Below are 14,787 nucleotides of genomic sequence, written 5' to 3'. Positions count from 1 at the left end.
TTCCAGACAACTCGTAATATGATTACCACAGCTTGATATTATCACTAGAAACACTATTCTATGATCCTCAAATAGTTTGGAATCCATACTAAAAAAAAAAAAAAAAAAAAAAAAAAAAAAAAAAAAACTGTGAAAGCAATGAAAATTACGAGGGCGTATGACCATCCCACTTCCGATCGTTCGCCGCTAGTGGTGTCTATTATTCATAAAAACACTCACAGTTTATATTTCTGTTACTATATAACACATATATATCTACAGTCTTTATCCATAAGTTTCCTTTAGTAATAGTAGTTTATTGTCACTGTAGGGATTCAATTTCTTTCAGTAAAATACGTAGCATTCACTTTCTCGTCCCGTATACAGTACTAGCATTGAGAGTGAATGTCACTTTCACCTTCACCCTCATAACTCATAGTATTCATACATGCTACAGTGAAACTTTCACTTTCATTACTCCTAGTATATATACTCGTATTCTTATAATACTACTCATTTACATTTCTATTTACGTTCTCTATTTTACTTACATTACTGTATTTACATTTCTATTTTATTTACACTGTGTTATGCACTGTCACTTGAGGTAACTTATAAAACTATTTTCCACTGTTCACTTATATTTACATTCATTGCTTTCTTGCTGTTTACACTTTATTTACAATTCCACTTGCACTGTTTTACTCAATAAAAAGATCGTAGACACTTTCTATCAATATTATTGTCAGCCCTTTACCTCTTTCCACACGAAGTTTAGTAGGGGGTAAAGGTCACAGGGCCCTTTGCATGGGGATAAAAAGCGGCGAAAGTTAGCAGGAGCTAATCAGACATACTCCCACCTTCAAAGACGACAGTGAACTGATAGTAGTGGTCTCCTGCCGCCTAGCTAGGGTGAGTGCAATACTACCAACTTCAGCCCTGTGAGACCTGCTAATATATAGCAATGAAATGATTGGCAGGAAACCAAGACAATACATAATAAATTAGGTAGTTCCAGGTGAATGTAAATATCACTTAGGCTTCTCCCTTCCCTTCTTATATGTATATTTATTACGAAAATAGATTATACGGCACATTTCAAGGGGAAATAAACAGCGAAAATTAGCGAATGAGTGCACGTGAGGTGTTGTCAGGTGGTAATTAGCCAATTCCAGGTGTATGGCACTATCACTTACCTTATTTCTTTTTTGTATATATTATTTCGTATAAGAATAGGGCATAGGGCTTATTTCAATGGACGAAATCAGTGGAAAATTCCAGGGAAGATTTACTTAGTGTAGAATACAGTGTGGTGGCCTGCAATAATTAGGTAGTTCCAGGTGAATGTAAATATCACTTAGGCTTCTCCCTTCCTTTCTTATATATATTTTTATTATGAAAATAGATTATACAGCATATTTCAAGGGGAAATAAACAGCGAAAATTAGCTAATGAGTGCATGTGAGGTGTTGTCAGGTGATAATTAGCCAATTCTAGGTGTATGGCACTCTCACTTACCTTATTTCTTTCTTGTATATATTATTTGGTATAAGAACAGGGCATAGGGGTTATTTCAATGGATGAAATCAGTGAAAAATTCCAGGGAAGATTTACTTAGCATAGCACGGCCAGGCAGGCGAGAGGATAGGGTAATGGAGGGGAGGTAGGGAGGGGAGTCAAGAACAGAAAAAAATTGCTAAATTGTCAACAATGGATGGGAGTAGAGATGAGATTAGGAGTCCTGACTAGTGTTGGACATTAGCAGTACTGATAGATGATACAAGCCACCACTTGAAAGCCCGGGCGAATTCAAAATAACATAGAATCACAAAAGTGTTGCCCCGCAGTATGATCCCTTGCTCCTAAGCGTCACGAAAGTGACGCCCCGCGGTTAAGGGGTTAAAATTATTATTATGTATTCCATGATAGGTCAGGTGAGAGTTCAATGGTCAAATATGAAATATTCTTTGTTGACTCACCTAGTTGTCCACACTGTTAGTACCTCATCTGATGGGTGAGAATCCGTACCCTAAATGAGTGTTCACTCCACTTAGCTAGGGCTAAAACATTACTCTGAGTTTAAAAACTTTATAAATCAACCTAAACACAAAATTTAAGTCTAAAATATCATCAAAGTAGATTACCCATGTTATGCTAGGTGTTTTTAGGGCACCTTCCTGTCCTAGCAACACATAAGGTATAGCTGGGTTCCCTTTCTAGACCTGAGCTAAGACAGTGTGAGAGGAACAGGGCATTAAAAACACTGGCCAACAACCTTACACATATATTACCAAATTCTTAATACAGGGATGCTGGACAATCCACAAGATTCTATACAAAGGCAAAGCTCAGACTGGCAGATATATATTACAAGTATCACATTGGATACCGGCAGTGTCGAGAACAGGCGGACAGACTCTGTACTTAAGTTGGGAGTACACTTAATTCTTCTATCTATCTATCTAATGCCAGACGCCTCAATCCCGTTTGGGGTGGCCACAAACAAATCGCCTCCAAGTCGCCCTGTCCCCCGCCATTTCACTGCCCTGCTCCCAACTCACACCCCCCTCTCTCATATACCTCTCCACCCCAACCCTCCATCTCATCCTCGGCCTCCCCCTCCCTCTTCTCCTCTCCACCTCACTCACATACACTCTCTTCATCAGTCTTTCACTCTCCATCCTCTCCACATGGCCAAACCACCTCAGTGTGTTCCTCATAACGCCTCCTATCACATCCACATCAACACCACAACGCTCCTTTATATCCTCATTCGTCAGCCTGTCTCTCCATGTGACTCCACAGGCTCCTCTTAAATAACTCATTTCCACTGCTCTCACTCTTGACTTGTGACCTTCCAACAACGTCCAAGCTTCACTTCCGTACGTTAGAGTTGGTATCACAATACTGTCATGTAGTAACTTTTTCACTTCCATGCTCACTTCCCTGTTTCTTATCACTGCTTTCAAAGAACCAGCAACATTTCTTCCCTGCTGTACCCTTTCAAGCACTTCACCCTCCAAACCTCCATCCTTACTTATCACACTACCCAAGTACTTAAACGTACTCTATCTATCTATCTATCTATTGCCAGACGCCTCAATCCCATTTGGGGTGGCCACAAACAAATCGCCTCCAAGTCGCCCTGTCCCCCGCCATTTCACTGCCCTGCTCCCAACTCACACCCCCCTCTCTCATATACCTCTCCACCCCATCCCTCCATCTCATCCTCGGCCTCCCCCTCCCTCTTCCCCCCTCCACCTCACTCATATACACTCTCTTCGTCAGTCTTTCACCCTCCATCCTCTCCACATGGCCAAACCACCTCAGTGTGTTCCTCATAACGCTTCCTATCACATCCACATCAACACCACAACGCTCCTTTATATCCTCATTCGTCAGCCTGTCTCTCCACGTGACTCCACAGGCTCCTCTTAAATAACTCATTTCCACTGCTCTCACTCTTGACTTGTGTCCTTCCAACAATGTCCAAGCTTCACTTCCGTACGTTAGAGTTGGTATCACAATACTGTTGTGTAGTAACTTTTTCACTTCCATGCTCACTTCCCTGTTTCTTATCACTGCTTTCAAGGAACCAGCAACCTTTCTTCCCTGCTGTACCCTTTCAAGCACTTCACCCTCCAAACCTCCATCCTTACTCATCACACTACTCAAATACTTAAACGTACTCACATTTTCCAATTCCTCACCATCCAACCTCGCTGTACATTCATTAACTTCACCTCTCTCAAAGACCATCACTTTACTCTTCCCTACATTCACCTTTAGGTTCGGTTTCTTACACACTCTCTCAAACTCATCCACCAAGCCTTGCAGCTCCCCCCCGTCTTCACCCAACAACACAGCATCACCCGCAAACAACAGAACAGGGAGCCTCCAAACACTATCCCCTCTAACCAGGGCCACTCCAACATCCACCACCCCACCCTGCACCTCCCCCATCACCCCATCCATGTACTGATTGAACAACCATGGAGACACGACACACCCCTGCTTCAAACCAACTCTCAAAGAGAAAAATTCACTTAGTTCACCATCCACACGCACTGCAGCCTTCACACCATCGTACATACTCTTCACAGCATTCAACAACTTCCCATCTACTCCATATATTCTTAACACTTTCCACAATCCGTGTCTATCCACCCTGTCATATGCTTTCTCCAAATCCATGAAAGCCGCATACAACTTCTTTCCCTTCTCTAGAAACTTTTCCACTAAAGATCTAAGAATGAATATCTGATCTACACAACCTCTTCTCTTCCTAAAGCCTCCCTGTTCTTCTCCAACTAATTTCTCTGTTCTTTCTCTAACTCTGTCTACAAGTATCCTACCATACACTTTTCCTATTATACTAAGAAGACAAATGCCCCTATGATTACCACACACTTCTTTTTCCCCTTTTCCTTTGTACAAGGGAATAATTATACCTGATTTCCAATCCTCTGGGACTCTACCTTCCTCCCAGGCCAATCTGCACATCTTCCACATCCATTCTACTACTATCTCTCCCCCATGCTTCAGCATTTCACCACACACTCCATCAATTCCTGGGGCTTTCCCCGATTTAACTTTCTCACATTTTCCAATTCCTCACCATCCAACCTCGCTATACATTCACTGACTTCACCTCTCTCAAAGACCATCACTTTACTCTTCCCTACATTCACCTTTAGATTCCGTTTCTTACACACTCTCTCAAACTCATCCACCAAGCCTTGCAGCTCCCCTTCGTCTTCACTCAACAACACAGTATCATCTGCAAACAACAGTACAGGGAGTTTCCAAACACCATCCTCTCTCACCAGGGCCACTCCAACATCCACTACCCTACCTTGACCTCTTTTATTACCCCATCCATGTACAGACTGAACAACCATGGAGACATGACACATCCCTGTTTCAAACCAACTTTCAAAGAGAAAAATTCACTTAGTTCACCATCCACACGCACTGCAGCCTTCGCACCATCGTACATACTCTTCACAGCATTCAACAACTTCCCATCTACTCCATATATTCTTAACACTTTCCACAATCCTTGTCTATCCACCCTGTCATATGCTTTCTCCAAATCCATGAAAGCCGCATACAACTTTTTTCCCTTCTTTAGAGACTTTTCCACTAAAGATCTAAGAATGAATATATGATCTACACAACCTCTTCCCTTCCTAAAGCCTCCCTGTTCTTCTCCAACTAATTCCTCTGTTCTTTCTCTAACTCTGTCAATAAGTATCCTACCATACACTTTTCCTATTATACTAAGAAGACAAATGCCCCTATGATTACCACACACTTCTTTTTCCCCTTTTCCTTTGTTCAAGGGAATAATTATACCTGACTTCCAATCCTCCGGGACGCTACCTTCCTCCCAGGCCAATCTGCACATCTTCCACATCCATTCTACTACTATCTCTCCCCCATGCTTCAGCATTTCACCACACACTCCATCAATTCCTGGGGCTTTCCCCGATTTAACTTTCTTCATTGCTTCCACAACTTCTATCCTACTGATTTCTTCCTGTCTTCTCACCTCCCTCCTTCTCCCAGCCATTCCCCAGCCACTTATACTCGCATTACTTCCATCCTCTACGTTCAACAATTCCTAGAAGTGTTCTCTCCATCTGCTCACTTTTTCTCCCTTCTCCACTAGTAATCTACCATTTTTATCTTTCACTCCCCTGCTAACTTCACTTCCACCCTGTCTTACTCTTTTCACCTCTTTCCAGAACATTTTCTTACAGTCCCTCCACTTTACACTCAAATTCCTTCCAAATTCCTCATCCACTCTCTTCTTACTCTCTCTTACTAATCTTTTCACCTCTCTCTTTCTTTCTAAATATAACTCTCTCTTCCGCCTCTCAACTTCTTCCACGCCCCTATTTCTCATCCATTCATTGTATGCTTTCTTCTTTTGTGCCACAGCCTGTTTCACCTCTTCAGTCCACCACACTGTTCCTTGCACCCCCCTCCGTCTTCTCTTCCTTCCACACACCACATCACATGCACATATTTCTTCTGTAAATATCCTACACACACCTGCCACGTCTCCCATCTGCTCCAACTCATATCTGCCCAATCGTTCCTCCACTTCTCTCTTATACTCTGCCTTTTTCTCATCCTCTTGTAACCTTTCCACTCTCCTTGCAACTACTCCTTCCTCTCGTCTTTCCCTTCTTCTATTCCTCCATCTTACTTGAATTTTAATTCTGGCCACCACCAAGTAGTGGTCAGAAAGTCCACTCCCCCAGCCTCTATAAACTCTTGCATCCATTACACATCTTCGCATCCTTTCATCCACACACACATAATCAATCATTGCTTTCCTTTCATTCAGTTCACCACCCACCCTTCTCATCACTCGCCATGTATACCTGTGGATCATTTTATGCCTGAAGAGGGTATTGGCTATCACCAACCCCCTCCCAGCACAAATGTCCACTAACGCACTCCCATTCTCATCTATCTCAGCAGGCACACCCCACTCACCAACTATTCCATTCACCTTCACATTCCCAACTTTACCATTCATATCACCAATCAAAAACACTCTCTCATTCCTCCCAAACTTTTCTATGCACACTTCTACATTTGTCCAGAACTCTTCTCTCACTCTTCTAGCACGATCTTGCGTTGGCGCATACACACACACAATCGCCCACATTTGTATTCCAACTTTCAACTTTACCCACACAATCCTTGACCAAACTGATCCATACTGTCTTATGCTCCTCTTCCATCTTTTACTCACAACTATACATACTCCTTCCTTTGACCTCTCATTCTCACCTACTCCTGCACATATACCCCATCCATACTCCCATTCTCTCACACTTTCTCCTCTCCATTTTGTTTCAGTTATTCCACATACATCCACTTTCACACTCTCAAGCACCTGGACAATCTCTCTCTCTTTCACCTCATCATTCGCTCCCCTTACATTCCAAGTTCCAATTACCACGTCCTTTGTCCGGTCCTTGGTCGTCATTGTTTGGTCAGTCCTTGTCCGAGGCTTGTTGTTTGTCTTTTTAGTTAGTTGTTTTCCGGGGAGAGGCACTAACCCTCCGCCAACCCTTTTAGTCACCTTTTACGACAAGCAGGGATACTGGGGGAGTATTCTTGAAAAAAACCCCTACCCCCAGGGGATATTCTTGAGCTGCATATATTTTATATATATTCACACACGTCCCTCACAGATAACGGAGTTGAGGTAGTTAACACTGTCACTGTACTCTGACAGCCACTGTCACTTTTAGTTCACAGACATGGAAGTCACAGTCACGGTAGGGGTGGGGGGCAAGGGAGCAGTCGTCCAGCGGCCCACAGGTGTCAGTCCAGTGTCGGCTGAGTCCCCTCAGGTGTCTTCTCCTCTAGGGGGCACAGAACTACTCATAGGGGCGTCATCCTCCAGAGTGGGCTACAATTGGGCATGCTGAAGGGCCCCGAACTGGAGGAGCTAGGTACAGGGGTTTGGCCTTCGGGACTGAGGCCAAATATCTTCTGTAGGCACTCCTGCAGGCGCCCAGCGTGAGAATTGCGTCGCTCCTTGTCCGGACTGGAGAGATCGTTCCCCAAGGTACTCAGGGCTCTTGCTAAGTGCCGATGGTTGCGAGCCATATGGCTCCTAAGGTTTCAGATTTGTGAGCCAAATAAATTTTTAGTGGACAAGCTGATTACGAGCCAAAATATTTTATGAGCAATAAATATACTGGATTTACTTATTTACACATTGTGATGATTAGAATCATATAATGAGGTTTTAAACATTCACAGTGGCGACAAGGAAAGACTTAATAATCGATCACAATGTGCTTTTTTGTTCATTTAAGTGAGATTTACTTAATTTGAAGCTTACTGGGTTTTGAAGTGGATGTATTTTCTCCTCGCAAATAGGCGACTTACATGTAAAATTTGTTCGCCGAAGGAAGAAAATACTCGCATTTTGGAGCTGTGGCTCACCAAACAAGAGCCCTGGTACTAAGGGCGGCGTGGAGGGCCCATCTGCTGCGGTCTCGCTCCTGCTGCTTTGCCGTCAGGATAGGACTGCAGCATTGCTGGCATTAGGAATCCGACAGGTGCTGGTCGCCTTCAGGTGCCGGCTGGATAGAGTGCAGCCCTGGAGTCAACACAGGTCCTCTCCACCAGTCCGCTGTCGGGAGATTTTCCTTCTGGAGGCTGCCTCGGGCTGGGGAGTCGAGGTGGTACTCACTCTGCCACCAGTGGGGCAGCTCGAGTGGGGGTCTCCCTCTGGTTGTGGAGTCACAGGGGGTGAGGGACTATTGGGATGTCCCTCCCTGGTGCTGCCACCGGCCATCACCGAGGTCCCGTGGGCAATGGGAGGAAGGTGACTACCAGCCATCCCTTTCCCATTGGTGCGGCAAGCACACATCATCAAGGCCCGACTCCCTGACAGGACCGCAGACGAAGTGCAGCTGCCAGCCGTCACCTGCCTACGGGCGCAACCACAGGCCATCACCAAAGTCCCGTGTGAAGGGCGACATGTAGGTGAGGGGAGACTACAGGATGTCCCCTGTCTACTGGTGCGGCTGCCAGCCATCACCGGTGTCATGCCTTTTGAGGCAACTGCAGAAGGAGAGAGGGCATGCCATTCTCTCTCCATGTGCGGCAACCGGCTGTCACAGGTTCTGCAGGGGGGAGGGGGGGTGGACAGCACTCTGAGCGGCTATCGGCTGACTCTTAGGCGTGCGGCAACCAGCCATCACAATTGCACGGCTGCAGGCCACTGCTGGTGCATGGCTACAGGCCGTAGCTTTATTTGTGCGGCTACTGGCTGTCACTGGGGTGCTGTCTGGAGCTAGTTTATTAGCTCCACCCTGATCCTGGTGAGGGCTGGATTGGTTGGAGGGTAATGCACCCGTACTGAGGTGTTCGCGCTGGGTGCACTCCGTGGAACGGAGGCGCGTGGCTGTATGGGACGTATTCCCACATCACACAGACATCCCACGCGCCCTACCAATCCCTCTGTTGTCGCCTCCTGGGGGTGTTGTGATGCCCCCTGTTGCCACTGCTGCTATTTCAACCAACACTCCTGCCACCACCATATTATGACAGTCACAAAGATGTGGTATGGAAAGAATGTGGACACGCCACTGCCACCACCACAATCCTACCACCACCATTACCACCACACTCCTACTGCCACCACACTCCTATCACCAACACCATCACACTCCTATCACCAACACCATCACACTCCTACCACCAACACCACCACACTCTTATCACCAACACCGCCACACTCCTACCACCAACACCGCCACACTCCTACCACCAACACCACCTCCTATAACCAACACCATCACACTCCTATCACCAACACCACCACACTCCTATCACCAACACCACCACACTCCTATCACTAACACTACAAACACCACACTCATACCACCAATAGCATCACACTCCTACCAACATTACCACCATCACCACCACCTTGATCACAATCATCACCATCAATATCAATATGACCACCCCACCATCACAACCATTACATCACTTTCATACCAACTAATTCCTGTTAATACAGAGTGAGAAAATTGTAATCTCTCTCTCTCTCTCCAGTATACAGCCAGGTCAATACTTTCTCAAGTTGCTTTACTGAGGATAGAGGGCTATCGAGTCTGTCCCTCACGCGCACTCCACCACCACCACCAAAAGGTGGGCCTGTCTGTCTGTCTGTCTCTCACATGACAAATCATACTGAGGGGATTAATGAAGATTACCACTAACCCTTGAATTAACACAGGGGTCTACAGTAATGACCTAAATAAAAAACTGAGGAAAGAATAAGCTGTCATCATACTGAAAAAGCTGAATTTTTTGCTTGACAAATTAAATACTTTACAATTTAAATACTAAAGTAGAAAAAAATAAATTAAATTAGGGTGGGAGGGTAAACTAGACAATCCAGTTACACCTAGCCTAGCAGTCACTAGCCAGGGCTGTGTTTCAACAGCTGTAGCGCCATGGAACAACACGGAGCTTTCGAGAGCAAAAGTGTCGGGGGGGGTGAAGACAAGGTCGAAAGACCTTGGGTGAAGCAGGGATTAAGGGGGAGTTGTCACGGCCTCTGTTGCTGTTGGAACTATTTGAAGAGGTGGGTCTCTGGCGACATCTAACAGCTGTACATCGTTTAGATCACAGTTGTGCAAAGGATTACAATTCTAAACACCAAGGCATTTTTGTGCAATTTGGGAATGTGAACGGATTTTGAATACTAACACGTCATCAATTAAAAGACTTGTCACATTACCTTCTTCATTTCAATTAAGTAATAATGTTTCACTTAAAGAAAGTAAAGGCTATGCGGATCTGAAGAGTACACATTGAGGGTTTGTTTTCAGTCATTCCTGCGAAAATCATTCTTCCGTGAAGGGCCTCCTAACCTCCTCACAGCCATGTCTTCCAAAGTCATCTTGTTCAACTGCAGTCTTGCACTACAGGGTCCACTTCGTCTTCAAAATCGAAGGAAATCATAGGAGGAAGTAGCTGTGACAAAAGCAGATTTGTTATGGTTCTTCGATACTACTCACATAATGGTTAAATATTTCCAAAGTACAGTACTGTATTTAGGAAATATAAATTTCCAACTATATGTTGCGGACAAATATTCATGTGGTTAGATATTTCAAAAGTAAAAGGATTAATTAAATATACAATTACAATTATATGATGCAGACAAATATTCATGTAACTTGTTAATATTACACTCAATAATCCTCAAATATACATAACTACTATGGTATTATTCCAATTAGTGTACAGTGGGGCACCAATTTTCGCGCCTAATTGGGTCCAAAAATAATGCGCGAAAGTGGAATTAGCGAAAGTTGGGGCATTGTCTTTATGGCAAAAAGGCTAATTGGTTCCTGGTTATCCTAAAGTAACATCAGATTTTCATTTTCACTTGCAATACAGTACATCAAATCACTATTGTACATTGCATTGTGAGATACAAACAATAAAAACTGTACAGTACACATTATATGAGGAGAAACATACCACAGAGACCAGGTTGAGGTGTTTAATGGATGTTGGGGGTAAGTATCCGAGGCGCGTGGCGGGCTTATTTAGCCACGCCAGACGTATTGGCGCCACCTCTTGCTGCCTCGCTACCACTCTCTCTCTCTCTGCCTCCTCAGATGCAACTTTTCATTTCATTATTATACTGCCGTTTCTTCACTCCAACACGATACTCTCTTTTAGCCTTGGCCTTTCCTCCCGACTTTGAATGTCCCGGCCACTTTTTATCACCACCACTGCCTCCCGGCCATCCCCCCACACCACCAGGCTCTCCCCCCACACCACCAGGCCCTTTCCCCACACTACCAGGTATAGTAGAGGCCATTGAACCGTGAGAATCCAACACAATGGAGCTAGCACGCTCGTACACAGTGGTGGGAATGGGTGGACAGAGTGTTGACATGACGTCATTCAAGATGGCAGTGGGTTGCGGGCGGGCGGTGCAGGAAATTCAAAGTTCAAAATATTGTCCCAAACCCAAAATTTGTGCGCGAAAATCGATTTTTTTCAAGCGAAAGTGGAAGTTAGGGAATATTTGGTGCATGCCGCGAAAGTGGATTCCGTGAATCCTGCTGTAGTGAAAGTTGGTGTACTACTGTATTGTAAAAGAAGGATATCTAGAGAAAAAGTGAATTCATGCTCCAAGTATATGGTGGCTTCACTGCTACCCCCACTACCCCAGGACCGCTCTGTGGCGCTATGGCCTGTTGAAACATATACTAGCCTGCAAAAACAATAATTGACTCAGCAAATGCCGGTACATGAAATATAATAATGACATATTTAGGCTACTAAAATGCATTATAGTATCACCTTGGGCAACCCAACACCCCCAGAAGCCCACAGAGGAGCATATACAGCGCGAATGGACTCCGGGCAACAGGGAAATAAGTCCACCTGGGTCACGCGTCCCTATGTCCCGGATTTTCGCCTGCCGCCACCATAGCAGGAATACGAGACTACCTTCCGAGTGAGCTAACCACCGACAACCACGGGGTGGAGCTATTACTCTAGCTTCAGTCAGCACCCCTGAGACGGCCGGTAGCCGCTCAACCCTCCTACAGGAGGCGGCTTGCAGCCGCTCTGGAGGTAACAAGGAGACGGCCGGTAGCCATTCCCGCCTTTGTCAGGAGACGGCCAGAAGCCGCTGTGAAGGTGCCCTAGAGATGGCTGGTAGCCGCTTGACCCTCCTACAGGAGACGGCCTGCAGCCGCTCCGGAGGTAACAAGGAGACGGCCGGTAGCCGTTCTGAAGGTGCCCCTCAAGAGACAGCCTGTAGCCGTTTGACCTTCCTACAGAAGACGGCCTGCAGCCGCTCCGGAGGTAACGAGGAGATGGCTGGTAGCCACTCCGAAGGTGCCCTTGAGTTGGCCTATAGCCGGTCCCTTCATCAGGCCACGGTCAGTAGCCGGGCCTCAGCGACGGCCGGTAGCCGCGTCCCTAGAAGGCCACGGCCAGTAGCCAGGCCCTATGGCAGGAGATGGCCGGTAGCTGCTCCTCCTTCAGGTGCTGACTCTTGTCCACGAACCTACAACCCGGAAGGAGACCCCAGCCTGGAGGAGTATTGGAGAGGCCCTGTAACTACCATCGGGCTCTTCTCACTGCAGCCGGTTCCTGAGAGTACCCACCTGACAAACCCCAATGCCGCAGCCCACTCCTGATGGCGTCTCCAATCACCGGAGACTGAAGACCCCGGGACCTCCAGACCGTCCCCAGGACCCCCGGGTGGGAAATCCCTTCGCCCCGACGCCGGAGATCTTTGTCCTCTGTCAGGCGCCTGAGCGAGAGGTTCAGGCAGCTTCTCGGCCCCAGCTCTGAGGGCCAGACTCCCACCCTAAGCCCTGAAAGTGCGGGACCCTTCGCTACCAGCAGCCCCGAATGAGACAGGATGCCCCTATGCGTGATCCCATGGCCCCTGAATACAGAAGCCCCTGGCAGAACTCAGCCCCATCAGTAGTGAGGCTGAGTCATCTCCGCCACCCTTGTACCTGACTGCCAGTACGCCCAGTCCCGACAGTGAGTGACAGTGAAAGCACAGTGTCCATGACATAGTGAAGTAAGGGTAGAACAGTAAGTGTCAGAATATGGAAAATCAGTGTGCAAAACATCAGTAATAATCTAAAAGAAAGGTGGAATAAGTAAGGTAACAGTGAAACAGTGAACATGGCAAGGCAGTGAAATAAGGGTCTATCTCAGTGAACATGCTACCAGATAGTGACACCGCCTCACATTAAGATCATACGGAGGCCCCAGTGCAAGAGTAATAATTAACAACCCGACCGATAAACCAGTTAGTCTGCCAGCAGTGAAAATAGTGCCACAAACTCCACCAGTATACAGAACCTAGACTTTCCCAAAATAATAGTGTTTAGCTTCTCTGCCCTAAGTGCTATTCACCTTACCAGATCGTGTCCTAAGTAATATCCTGTGCAATACTAACACCCGAAATGTAAGCCTTAAAATTATTATTGTCCAGCATAGCTGTATTTGTGACATCTGCCCGTTCCACTGTAGAATTTAGCAACACACATGTAAGGTTGTTGCCTTGAGTTTTTGTGTCCTGCCTCTCTCTTATTTGTCTAAGCTCCGGTCTAGAAAGAGAACCCAGTTGCACACTAGGCGTTAGAGGGACGGGAAGCCGACCCTAAAACACCTAGCGTTACAGCTACAAATACATCTACGAGTTTTGGTCAGAATGTATGTAGTAGAGGACATTGTTTTTCTCTACCAAAACCATCCCCACAGATTCTTGAAAAGAAAATCTTTTGTTTGTTTACATTACTGACATCACCACTTGCCCATGACAAGACGGCAGCCACTTCGACGTTCACTGGCCAACGTTAACCAATAGGCGTGTCGCCTCTACTGAATATATCTCATTGATGAACACAAAATGAGTGGTAGAAGGGTATACTGCAGTAATGTAAGGGCTCCCCCCCCCTCTCTCTGCAGGATTTCATCCGTATTACCAAAATAATCTCTAATCCAATACGGAACCCGTGCAAACGAAAAAGGAATACACGGTCAATGTACAGAACAGCAATGAACGAAGTTGAAGGGAGGAAGGGAAGTGGGTGGCAGAAAATGGAAGGAAGGGAAGGAAAGGAATGGGACGGGAAGGAAAGGAATGGGACAGGAAGGGGAAACGGAAAGGGAAGGGAAATTAAAAGAAGGGAATGGAAAGAAAGGGAAGGGAAGGGAAGGGAAAGGAAAGGAAGAGTATTGGGTGGGGTGTGGTGATGACTGGGGTGTTAATGTTATTACCAAGGAAAAACGTGGTCGTTATAACAGACTTGTTGCTAAAGGGGAGAGGTATGAATGGTGCTGTGAATGGTGAACGGTGTGGTGAGGTGGTGGTAGCTAGTGTGGTAGTGCTATGGCAGGTTGTGTAGGTTATCAAGGAAACTGTGGTGAATGGATGTGGATACGAGTATGTGCGATTAAATGGTCGTGATGGTGTTAGTGTGGTAGGAGTACTAGGTGCAGCAGATGAAGCTGTGGTTCTGATATCACCTTTACACATCCGTATCCATGCTTTTTGAAATACATCCAACGTTGGCATTCCGTTACCGAGACCCAGTAGTCCACTTAGGACACACCCACAAGCTCGATCCCAACTGCAGCCCACACACGTCACTCGGGTACTATTAACATTCATTACCTCTGCTGTCATAAGCTACGAATATCACATTCATATCTGGTGCTATGATATTTCGGGGAGGTTTTTATGAGGTGGCCGTGGAG

General features: G+C 46.0%; 1 protein-coding gene across 5 annotated transcripts in view; it reads right to left on the bottom strand.

Moving 5' to 3' along the window:
• The window catches only part of LOC145392953 (nuclear distribution protein nudE-like 1), a 451,924-nt gene that overhangs the window by 205,809 nt on the left and 231,328 nt on the right, over positions 1-14,787 (bottom strand). The gene's annotated exons all lie outside the window — the stretch shown is intronic.

Source organism: Coenobita brevimanus, chromosome 23 (assembly GCF_032717465.1).
Source record: "Coenobita brevimanus isolate Jiangsu-jjx chromosome 23, ASM3271746v2, whole genome shotgun sequence".
NCBI lineage: Eukaryota > Metazoa > Arthropoda > Malacostraca > Decapoda > Coenobitidae > Coenobita > Coenobita brevimanus.
The sequence above is the reverse complement of the archived record's forward strand: the minus strand, read 5'-3'. Positions and strand labels throughout refer to the sequence as shown.